We start from the raw sequence: 13,483 nt of genomic DNA, 5'->3' as shown, positions 1-13,483 counted from the left end.
ATTGTATGTTATGTATATATATTCTCTTGTATATTTTCTTGTAATATATATTGTATGTTATGTATATATATATCCTCTTATATATGTTGTTGTAGTATATATTGTATGTTATGTATATATATTCTCTTGTATATTGTCTTGTAGTATATATTGTATGTTATGTATATATATATCCTCTTATATATTTTCTTGTAGTATATATTGTATGTTATGTATATATATTCTCTTATATATTTTCTTGTAGTATATATATTGTATCTTATGTATATATATTATAACTTATTACTTATATATTTTCTTGTAGTATATATTGTATGTTAGGTGTATATATTACCTTATATATTTTGTATGTTATGTGTATACAATTTTGTTTTTTTAAAAAAAATCCGTTGGGCCCGTTAGGCCCGCCAGGCCCGGCCCAGGCCCGGCTAACGGTCCCGGGCTAAACGGTCCCGGGCTCGTGGGCTAATCTATGAAGACCGGCCCGTCACGGGCTTCTCAGGCCCACCAGGACCGGCCCACCAGGACCGGCCCACCAGGCCCACCAGGCCCGTTAGGACCGCGGGCCCGGTCCGGTCCGGTTCAGGCCCGGCCCACCAAGCAGCCTTATGCACGATATGCATAATGTGCAGAAAAAGAAACATCAAGAGACCCCAATCAAGAAACTGGGGCAGGAATTGTATTGGTAATAAGAAAAAGATTCTAGGAGTTGTAATTGTAAACCCATATCAAAATTGTTTAACTTTTGATTCCAACCACATACCAAAAAGACCATTCGATCAATCTTAGAAAAATGTCGAGTCGAGCAAATGAAGATGGTTGATAACACCCTGGTCCAAGCAAGAAAAGCGATGAAAATGAGAGAGTCTTATAGGTGAAAACCCACGGGCACCATAAGACGACGGAATTGAGAGAAAGTGAAATGAGAGAGTCTTATTGGTGAAAACATTCGCAGGCACCATAAGGCGAAAAGGAATAAAGAAATAAACAAATGAGGAAGGTTTGCCGGTGAAAACTCTTTTAGATACTGCAATCCGAATAAGGTTTGTAAATTGGCAAAAGAAAATTGGGTTGTAGAAATTTTGGGAAAACAAAATGAAACAATTGAAAGGAGATTGGTTAAAAAGACTGGGTTGATTAATCCAAAATGCATACCATGATCATTGGTGCCAGTGACTCCAATCAGATAAGTCCTTTATTCTTTCTCCAACAGTCATCCAAATTTGGATTTTTCTTTTCATTCTAGATTGTCGAAATCGTCATGTTTTCGTCACTAATAATCTTACTCTTCTAAAGCTTTTGAGATGAGTTTTGTTCCAAACAAATAAGAAGGAATGTCAAGGTATACTACCAAGATTCAAGATTGCGTAGGATAAAATACGGCCATGATAGGCAGGAGGTAATAGGTTAAAAATAAGACATAGGTGTAAGAAAAGTGGAATCAAAAAGTGGTTCAGCAATGTCAGGAGAGACATATGATTACAATTGAAAGGGTTTGAAGTGAAAACAACAGTTGGGATCCTATAAGTTAAGGATCAATTACAAGGACAAAACAGTCCTCTCAACCATTCCAAGGCAGTAAAACCAGACAAAGAGAAACCTCACCATCGGCAAGAATGCCCCAGCTAACCACCCTGCTTTAAACTAACAAAGTTTTCTTTGATTTGAAACAGGGGCAAAAACAACATTTGTGTCAGGAAACACCCGGTGAAGGAAATAGAAGAAATCAGGCGTCCACCTGAAGAATAAGGAAGAACAATGGAAGTGTTAGAAGTCAGGCATCCACCTGGAGAATAAGGGAGAGCAATGGAAGTGTTAGAAGTCAGGCATCCACCTGGAGAATAAGGAAGAGTTGAAGTATTAGAAATCAGGCGTCCACCTGGAGAATGAGGATGAATAGTTGAAATATCAGAAATCAGGCGTCCACCTGGAGAATGAGGATGAGCAGTTAAAATATTAGAAATCAGGCGTCCACCTGGAGAATGAGGATGAGCAGTTGAAGGAAATAGAAATCAGGCGTCCACCTGGAGAATGAGGATGAGCAGTTGAAGTATTAGAAATCAGGCGTCCACCTGGAGAATGAGGATGAGCAGTTGAAGTATTAGAAATCAGGCGTCCACCTGGAGAATGAGGATGAAGAATTGAAGAAGAAATCAGGCGTCCACCTGGAGAATGAGGATGAAGAATTGAAGAAGAAATCAGGCGTCCACCTGGAGAATGAGGATGAAGAATTGAAGAAGAAATCAGGCGTCCACCTGGAGAATGAGGATGAAGAATTGAAGAAGAAATCAGGCGTCCACCTGGAGAATGAGGATGAAGAATTGAAGAAGAAATCAGGCGTCCACCTGGAGAATGAGGATGAAGAATTGAAGAAGAAATCAGGCGTCCACCTGGAGAATGAGGATGAAGAATTGAAGAAGAAATCAGGCGTCCACCTGGAGAATGAGGATGAAGAATTGAAGAAGAAATCAGGCGTCCACCTGGAGAATGAGGATGAAGAATTGAAGAAGAAATCAGGCGTCCACCTGGAGAATGAGGATGAAGAATTGAAGAAGAAATCAGGCGTCCACCTGGAGAATAAGGGAATACAATTGAAGGATCAGCAGTCAGGCGCCCACCTGGAGAATAAGGGAATACAATTGAAGTATCAGTAATCAGGCGTCCACCTGGAGAATAAGGGAATACAATTGAAGTATCAGCAGTCAGGCGCCCACCTGGAGAATAAGGGAACACAATTGAAGTATCAGCAGTTAGGCGCCCACCTGGAGAATAAGGGAATACGGTTGAAGTATCAGAAGTCAAAAGCCCGCCCACATGAGAAAGAAGCACACGTAAAATCAATAAAGCAGAGGAGCCCAACCAAATCCCCAGTAAGAAACAACAAGAGTCCCAAACAAATAAAGGAAATACGAGACACAATGAAAGGAAATGCGGAACAAGTCAGAAGCAAAAGATGCCCGAGAGTCACCGAGACATCAAGACAACAAGAAACGCAAGGGCAGGATCTAGATAAGATTTTGTAATTCATATACCATAGTCTAGTTTAGCTTTTGTTTTACCTTTAAAGCAGGGGGTAATAAGGAGGTCAGCAAGCAGTAAAAGCAGCACAAAACATCAGTAGCATCACAGTCCCATGGTAGTCCCAGCTACCCAAAACTTTCCGAACTATATTGATTTGATTCCTTTATAGCCAAGGATATGTAGGAAACCTTTGAAGCAGAGGTTCGGTCAAATCTTTCAAAAAATGCTTCCCACAGAGTATTCGAACAGGCAAAAATAGCTCGTATCCGCTCACTTTATCTTTGCACGAAAACTCTTCGAGTTTCCGCACAAAGAGGGGCAGCTGTGAGCACGTGATTTTTGCCTCACGAAAAATACTCTAAAATAAATCAAAAATAAAACAAAATTCTCTCAGTATGCAATTTTTAGAATTTATGTGGCGTTTATTAATTGTTTGTGTTTTGTCCGTAAATATTTGTTTTGTTATAATTAAACGAAAATAAAATAAAAATACATGCTACGTGCATATCTAGGATTTAATTATGCATTTAAAAGATAATTAAAAGAAAATCACAAAAATATGCATTTACCTTATGTTGGTCATTTAATTATGTCATTGTGTGATTAATGTTTTGTCTATATGTTAATAGTTGTTAAAAGGTAATTAATATTTTTTGTAAGGGTAATTTTGTTTTTATAATTAAAAGTAGGAATTTAATAATTAGGAGTAAAATTATGAAATGGAAAATAGGTAAAAATTTTGGACCTGGGCTGAAGTCCAGGCCCAAACGAATCAACTTCCCCACAGCCCAATCCAAACACCCATGTCCGGTCCAATTCAATCATACCAAATGACGACGTTTGGTCATATTTCATCAAGGGCCGTTGGATTAAATCAATCCAACGGTTGATATTTCACACCCCTTACCCATAACCCCTACCCGATCCATTGCCCGGGCCGACCCTTTTCCCCCAACTTAAATCAAACGACATCGTTTGTTTAAGTTAATTGATCTTGACCGTGGATCGTGTTTGATCTGACGGTCAAGATCAATCCACCCCACCCCTATAAAAGCCTAAATCCTACCCCAGCCCCCAAACCAAATACCCCACCCCCTGTGTCCTGTTCATCATCTCTTTCAAAGAGGTCAGATGAATTCCACCATCCACCACCGTGCACCGCCCACCGGAAATCGCCTCACGGCGGTTCCGGTGGTCCAAACAACCCCACCTTAACACCCTCGACTCCTCACAACCCCCTCTTTACGGATCTGGTATTAGTTTCCTTCGAATCAGATCACATAGTCTCGAATCTTCGATTGAAGGTTGGTCTGAAAATCCAATTTTCTCCGATGGCCTCCAAATTAACACCACAGTCTCCCCTGTCCATCCTCATCACGGATCTGTTAATAGCATGGTTCGAATCCTCCTGGAACTGCTCGAATCTTCATTTGAAGATTCGAGTGAAACCTAACCCTACCCCAACCTACCTCAAATTCACACCAGTTATCCACCTGACCTTCCTCATGCCTAAAATACCATTGGCTGGGTTCGAATATATCCAGAAGTGTTCGAATTTAAGATCCAAAAATCAGAAACCCTAAAAATTTCAAAACATGGAATTTGCCTGAATTAAATGAGGGATTGAGGTCTAAGAGACTTTAATCGAGGTATTCTCAATTGAGAATACTTCGAATAAAGTCTGTTCAGCCTCAAAAATGTCCGAATCCAAGTTGAGTCTGTGTCCGAATAAATTTGAAGATTCAGAGGTATTTTTCCTATTTCTTTTTGTATTCTATGTGTATATTGTTGTTTGTTTCAGTAGTCTATGTAATTTTCCTGTTTGTTTATTTGATTCTGTCTCATACCCGTCTATTTGATCAAATAAGGGAATTGTTTATATTGGTTATGATTATTTACAATGTATATAAACGACTCGATTAAGTTAGTCGATTAATTATATTATGAATCGCCGTTTCTGAAAATGCTGTTTGAAATAATATGTTTATCTATCTATAATTTGTTTGTTGACAATTGTTGTAGATAGTCAGTTGATTAGTATTTGTCAGTTAAATCATGCTTGTTTGTAATTCAATAAGTTCGTCAAATAGATGTTGTGTATGTTGGTTTCTGGGCAGTAAGTTTCAGGGCATTGTCAATATACTGACAATGCCCCTGCATTCATACTTATTTCAAATACAGTTTAAAATATTCTGTTGAATTCTGTGTGATGTTATTGTGATGTTGGGTTTAAATTTAATTCTACAAAGGTTGATTAGATATAATTGTGTTAGAAGGTTGCATTCTCATTTAAGATTCAGTCCAGGACTTAAGGGAATTGGTTATAGCTGTTTAATCAGAAACCAGGTTGATATTTAAGCTTAAACAATTTTTAAAATCTATTTTGTATCAGATTTTGATTTTTGTATTAAGGGCAGTAATAACAGTAGGATTTCAGGGGTATTTCTGGGATAGAAACAGTAGGGTAATATGATAATAGTAATGTGCTGATAGTGGAGTGATAATGACTATTACTTAATGAAATAATGGGAAACAAAGGGTAATGGAAGTGCTGAAAACCAGGAAAAGTTTTACTTAATGGGATTTAAAGTAATAAAACAGAATTTTAGTAGGATTTTCTGATTTAAAAAAAAGAAAGAAGTGGTCCAGGCAGTACTTAAGAGAAGGGGGACAGACCTGTATAAGATAGAAGAGCTGGGACTTTGAACAGAGGACCAGAGAACAAAAATCTGAAATAAGAAGAAGATAGAAAGAAAGAAAAACAGAAACAGTAGAACAGAATTCTACATCGGAAACTAGTATTGAAGCTGATTCTGTGTTTTGAAATTGAGAGCTTTTCAGTCTTCCTTGTCCTAAGTCTTAAAAATCAGAAATACTGTTTCCCTTGAATCCATTCGGATTTGTTTGATCTTATTGTTGGTTCAAAATCTGAATTTTCTTAAAAAGTCCTGCTACTGTGTGTCTGGGTTTCACGGGTCCTGTATATTCTGCTGGTTTTGTTGCTACTGATACTGCTGAAATTTACCCCTTCTGCTCTCATTTCCAGGTACATATTTTTGAGACTCTTGTTGTGAAAAGCTTCAACATTAGAAGAAAAATGAAGTTTTGGAATTACAATTATATTTCTTATTCATTAAGTGTACTATTTTAAGTTTCAGTTTTTTTTTTAGTTGGTTAACATAGTATTATACTTGATAGGATAAACCATTAGCCAATTGAATTCGTGTGGTAGTAGCTTCTACAATAATTTTATTTTGAAGTTTAAAGATGACATTTATTATTTGAATGGCCGAGATGTGGAACATGGCAGAAGGTTGGCCATTAATTAACTCTTGCGATAATGTTCGTAAGGTATAGAGTAGTATGGAAATATCAAGAAAATACATTATTAGCCTATTTTGTAAAAATTTCATTTATTGTTTAAGGTTAGATGATGTTGGCTGCATTTTATTCGCATATGGCGTAAGAGCGGTTATGTGTATAACCATCAGTGAAAGGTGAGTTGATATAGTTCGCTGCGATGTTAGAATATTATGAATAGTTCAGACATACAACTATGTTGCATGTAATGCAATTTTATTGAATTAATTTGTATAATAATTCTCTTTCTTATCAATTTGATTCTTATCTACCATTGTAAACAAATTAACCAAATAATTATAACTTTGGACTAAAAACAAGTATATGAGAATGAGATGGGATGTATAAGCATGAATTGCAACATTTTATGTCAAGGATATGTAGAAATAGTGTTTGCACTAAATATAAATATTGAAAATTCTTCGAAAATTATTAATTCGTTTATCAAATTAATTCTTGTTTTATATGTGATTCGATTTTTGGATATACTAACGTTGTATTCACAATAAAAAATGGTAGTACTAGCCACACGTTGTTTATTCTTGTTCTACTCGTTAAATTCGAATGGTTTGGAGGAATATAATTCACACGCAAAAAAAAAATAGAATTTGTGGTTAACACTTAATAAATTGAGAATTCTTTTCAAGAAATTTAGAGGCATTTCAAATAGGGATTTCTCATGACTTTCACATAAAATGCATGGAAGTAATAAACAATTTGTGAAAAATCTATACTACTATTAAGAATATTTTGCGTGATTAGGGATGCGTTCGCGTAACCTAATTATATTTCTAAAAGCGATTCAGATTATGCGTTCGCGCAACTTCGAACGAACATTTAATAAAAAGGGGGTTCTTCGGAGAATATCAATATTAATTTCATATAACCCGAGATGTGCAGTCCATTATTTAATCATACAAGAGCGACGAACGTTCTTAATTTTAAGCACAATTTCGAACATAAGTCTATTTTTATAATAAAAATAAACAAGAAATAATATTATCAACCTTTCTGTGTACACGTATGCGTGACACGATTCTCTACAAAGGGTATATAATACGAATATACGTACGCGTGATTCGTTTACATAATTGTAAACAATCTAAACAAAAGCGGTAATAAAATTGGGCAACAAATAAAAATGTATTTAACAAATCAAGATAATTAAGCCAAAATATAAAAATGGTTAAGCGACCGTGCTAGAACCACGGAATTCGGGAATGCCTAACACCTTCTCCCGGATTAACAGAATTCCTTACTCAGATTTCTGGTTCGCAGAATAACAAATGGAGTCATATTCTCCTCGATTCAGGGATTAAAACTGGTGACTTGGGACGCCTTAAAATTCCCAGGTGGCGACTCTGAAAAACAAATCCCGTTTCGACTGTCCTTTAATTGGAGAAAACTCCTTTCGCACCCTCGCGGGGCCGGAAAGAGGAGGTGTGACACTCACCACACGAGACCCTAGCATAAAACCACATGCCTTAAAGCCTATAAGCCGTTGAATGCTCTCTTAAGCACCCAAAAGTACCACAATCAAGATACCCACTCTGAAGAGACCTTCCGTGAATTTAAAGTTGTTCCTTTTACCTTCCTGATCCTGAAATGTAGAATCCATAAGGATACAGAAATGCCACAATTCCCCGACACCATCCAATATAACTCTCTGATTCTAGCCATATACAAATCCGTAAAATTCTCAATTGTCACATATAAATCTTGAATTCATTAGAACCATTATTGAGAGTCGTCCACTCTACTCAAATCTCAATTGCACCGCCCAAACGGACCGAACAACCTGTACCCCATTTACACACCAACACCCTAAGAAGTAATTCACAACCCTAAGCAACTGAGTAGACCCCTACTCCCAGCACACTACATCCGTCACAAATAACAAACTCGATTCATTCCATGATTCCCATATACCCATTGAGTGTAATACATCCTATATCCAAAAATTTCCTTACTCGAGTCATTCTCGAACTGAACCTCTGCAAGTCATAACTGATTCACCAATATACCTCAAACTGAAACCAATACAAAATATAACCGTGCAATCAACCCGTCGATAACAGACTCCCCCACTTGGCTCAAAGCCAAGGAATAAAGCATTTGATAACTTACAATACCCAAACTCTATTGCTGCCAAAATCCCGCATTGAAATTCAACTAAATCCTTCATAAGCTTGTGTAACACAGACTATATAATACTTCAAATTCCACAAATATAACCCACCGGTAGAAAAGAAAGCCTCCACCCAACATCATAAAATCACACATCCGTAGATTACCTTGCAGGTTATAACCTACCTACTTCGCCTCAAACTAATATCTCTTTATACCCTTTCACCGCACAACTACTACGCAATTACTTAATCTTCTTGAGTCTAAACTCACCAACAAGGCATGAGAACCTAATTCATTTCACAGTTAAACAACATGAAAGATCCTCCAATATACTCGTAACTCGAGGTTATACATCAAATCAAGATGGATATCAAGCACCCAATAGTCCTTTCTACACCTCAAGAAAACACTTCTCGTCACATTCAAACCATATGAACACATCTTGCAGTCACATCATACTCATCACGTAGCCATCCTGCCACAAATTCCACTAATAGGGACACTACCGGACATATAAATCCAAAAGCATATGCTCACACAATCAACATCTTTGTGCTCAAGCTACAGCCAAAACCCGACCTCAAGTCCTCCAAACTGACCCATCATCACCATACTGAAATCACATCTCACACCTCATCTATAGAATCATAAGCCGTCGATGCACAACAGATACCGAGCGCTCATGTGCGCTTACGAATGCGTGGAAAGAATTCAAAGAGTTACGCTTCAAGCTGAATCAATGTCACACGATAAGGAAAGAAAGATGGGAAATATATCCTATTGCCTCTCAAAGATAGGTATGGACGTCATCATACCGATCCGCAAAACTTTACTAGACACTTGCTCATGACTTGTAGAACTTATGAACCTAGAGCTCTGATACGAATCTGTCACGACCCAAAATCCACTAGTCGTGATGGCACCTGACCCAACCTGCTAAGTAAGCCAACTAATAATTATCCAATTTCAATAATATTAATGAAGCAATTACGTAAAAGGAGATATCTAAACCATACATTCCCCAAGAACTAGTAGCACAAATCATGAGCTTCTAATAATAGAGTTTACAAAGCTGGTATGAAATAATTACATCATCTGTTTGAAAAGTACATAAACAAAGTTCTATGAATCTAAGGCAACCATGAACAAGAGGCAGCTACAACTGGAACGCAGGTATGTCTTCAAGTCCAGCTCCCGTCAAACATAGCAACATCATCAGTCAACACCTGCACGCAAGGTGCAAAAGCGTAGTATGAGTGCAACCGATCTCATGTACTCAATAAGTAATAAACATAACATTGGGTTGAAAGTAGTGACGAGTTGGAACATAGGTCGGGTCCAACACCAATAACCAACAACAGTTCATAACAATGTAAAGCAAACAATAAAAGAAGTAACTCGGAATTCAAATTGCGCAGCTTATTCATAATTCCCGAAAATAGTTCCGTTTTTCAAGTATATCAGTGAAAACCCAAATCCTTTACCGAAATTGTCGAAAATATGAGTAAGTTTGAAAATTGTAGTTTTTTCCAAAAACCTTTCAATAGGTAAATGTTTCATTTTTCAGATAGCATGAGGAAAGTACATCTCTATGCCTACATGTCAAGATACAAGTAAAATCATGAATGTCATCAAAACTGGGCAGCAGAAGGAGATGCATCTCTATGCATGTATCTCAAGTACGCATGTCAAATGCAATGCCTCTCAGTGATGACTCATGTACTCACACTCTCAGAGTACTCAATCTCAATGTCTCGCATTTCTCTCTTACCGTGCTCAATACTCAGCACACTCAATCACTCAGCACTGTACAATACTCGTTGCGGCGTGCAACCCGATATATATATATATATATATATATATATATATATATATATATATATATATATATATATATATATATACACACACACACACACACACACATCAATTGCGCTCACTGGGGTATGTGCAGACTCCGGAGGGGCTCCTTCAGCCCAGGCGCCATATCGTTGCGGCGTGCAGCTCGATCCCATAAAATATAATCAATATAACATGATAATCAATTGCGCTCACTTGGGTGTGTGCAGACTCCGGAGGGGCTCCTTCAGCCCAAGCACCGTTTCGATGTGGCGTGCAGCTCGATCCCATAAAATGTAATCAATATAATATGATGCGGCGTGTAGCCCGATCCCATAATATCACTCTCACTCAGGCCTCAGCCTCACTCAGTCATCAGACTCTTCAGTCTCTCGGGCTCACAATGCCATAAAACTAGCCCAAAATGATAATGTGATGTATCAATAAATGATAACAGAGACTGAGATATGATATGCATATGAATGAGTATGACTGAGTATGTAAAGTAATGAAAGCAGATATCTCAACAGCAAAAATGACCTTAGTGGGCCCCAATAGGATAAGCATGTAGCCTAGGCATGATTTCTAACATGTATCACAGCTCAATAGCTCAAGTACGTAGGAATTTCATGGTTACAAGTAAGATCAGGTAACTACGCAGTACCACAGAAATAACAGAGTCACAACTTACATGGTGCACGCTTACACACCTATCACCTAGCATGTGCATCACCTCAACACCAGTCACATAGCATGTAATTCGGGGTTTCATACCCTCAGCACTAAGTTTAGAAGAGTTACTTACCTCGAACAAGATAATTCAAATACCGAGCAAGCCAAGTGATGCTCCAAAAATACCATCTCGCACGTAACGACGTCTGAACGGCTCAGAACTAGCCAAAAGCAACTCAAATACATCAAATAAAGTCCAAAGAAACAATTTACCATGATAAAGATCGAATCCTTAAATCAAAACCCAAAACTAGCCAAAATCACACCGGGGCCTGCGCCTCGAAACTCGACAAAACTCACAAAATTCCGATAACCCATTCAATTACGAGTCCAACCATACTAGTTTCACTCAATTCCGACTCCAAATAAATGTTCAAAACTCAAAAATTCATATTATGAAACTTTAGGCCAAAACCCCTAATTTTCTCTTTAAAATTCATCAACCAAAAGCTAAAATCGAAGATAGATTCATGAAATATAACTAAAACCGAGTAGAGAACACTTGCCCCCATTCATATGGTGAAAATTGCTTTAAGAATCGCCTCAATCCGAGCTTCAAAGCTCTAAAAATGTAAAAATGGCCAAAAACCTCGAAATAGAGTACTTTATAACCACTGGTCAACTTAATGCATCGCGATCGCGAAAGCACCATCGCGTTTGCGAAGAAGAAAAACAATGCTCCTGTAAATTGCCCTATGCGATCGCATAAGTCAGCTCGCGATCGCGGTATACACAACTGACAGAACTATGCGTTCGCGGAAGAAACCTCGCGAACGCGAAGAGATAACCAACACTGCCTTAGCTTGGACCCAAACATAATGCGAACGCGTTCTCAACATCGCAAACGCGATGCTTGACTGCCATAACATATAAGAACGCGAACCAACACTTGTGAACGTGTTGAGGGAGAATTAGTCTGCTCCATTTTTCCCATACACAATCGCACTACTAAGTCTCGCGATCGTGATGAAGAAATGCGACACCAGATATTAGCAGAATACAACAGTGAAAAATGAAGGAAAAATACTCTGAAATCATACTAAAATATACCTGAGCCCCTCGGGACCCCGTTCAACCATACCGACAAGTCCCATAACATAACAGAGACCTACTCGAAGCCTCAAAACATACATAACAACATCGAAACGATGAATCACACCTCACTTCGAAATCAATGAACTTTGAAACTTTAAACTTCCACAACCGATGCCGAAACCTATCAAACCACGTCTGATTGACCTCAAATTTTGCACGCAAGTCACATTTGACATTACAGACCTATTTCAACTTTCAAAATCAGAATCTAACCTCGATATCAAAATGTTCACTCCCGGTCACACTTTCTAAAATTTCAACTTTCTCCATTCAAGCCTATTTCTACTATGGACCTCCAAATCACAATCCAGACGCGCTCCTAAGTCCAAAATCACTCAAAGGAGTTAATGAAACCATCAAAAATTCAATCCGAGGTCAAATACTAAAAAGTCAAACTTGGTCAACCCTTTCAAATTTAAAGCTTCTAGCTAATAATCATTTTTCCAAATCAATTCTGAAAATCAAAGCCGACGATTCATATAAGTCACAATACATAATATGGAGCTACTCATGCCCTCAAACAATCGAGCGGAGTATAAATGCTCAAAACGACCAATCGGGTCGTTACTAAAGCTATCTTTCTTATTCCAAAAAATTCTTCCTCCATTACATATTTTTTCAAAAAAAAACTCTATTTATAATTAGCTAAACTAGTTAAACCAAAAGTCTTTAGTAGTAAGACTTCAAACTTCAAATAGTTTATTTTTTAACTTATATGTATTTACCCTTTTCAAAAAAATTGGAGTCAATTTGGTAGATTGGAATGGAAAGGAAATTAAGAAAACCAAACATTACTATTTCATCTACTATATATTACGTCGTTTGGATAACATTTGGTTGAAATAAAAAAATAAAGTATTTGGGGCAATTTAAAAGGATATTTGGAAGTGAAAATTATGTTGAGATTTGAATTTTACAAAGAAAATAATTGTTATTTTGGGAGAAAAATATTTCACTTGAAATGCATCTCTAACTAGTTTTTTCCCTTCAAAATTTATATTTCAGGTTAAGGTTGAAATAATAGATAAAATTATATCCAAATGCAAATTCTCGTCGAATTCTTTTTTTATTTATAATTTTTCTTAAATTTAACTGATAAAGTTTATTAAATATTTGACAAATATAAAAAATACTCAATTTTGACAAACTTAACTGACCAAGAGGGTGTTTGGATTGACTTTTAAGCTGTTCAAATCAGCTTATAAGCTTTTTTAGCTTCTTTCAGTATTTGTTAAAGTCAAAAAATGCTTAAAATAAGTTTTAAACTACTTAAAACAAAGTCAAAAGCAATAAGTTGAACAACCCC

The sequence above is a fragment of the Nicotiana tabacum genome, chromosome 22 (genome assembly GCF_000715075.1).
Source record: "Nicotiana tabacum cultivar K326 chromosome 22, ASM71507v2, whole genome shotgun sequence".
In the NCBI taxonomy this organism is placed as follows: Eukaryota; Viridiplantae; Streptophyta; class Magnoliopsida; order Solanales; family Solanaceae; genus Nicotiana; species Nicotiana tabacum.
This window is presented reverse-complemented; position numbering follows the sequence as displayed.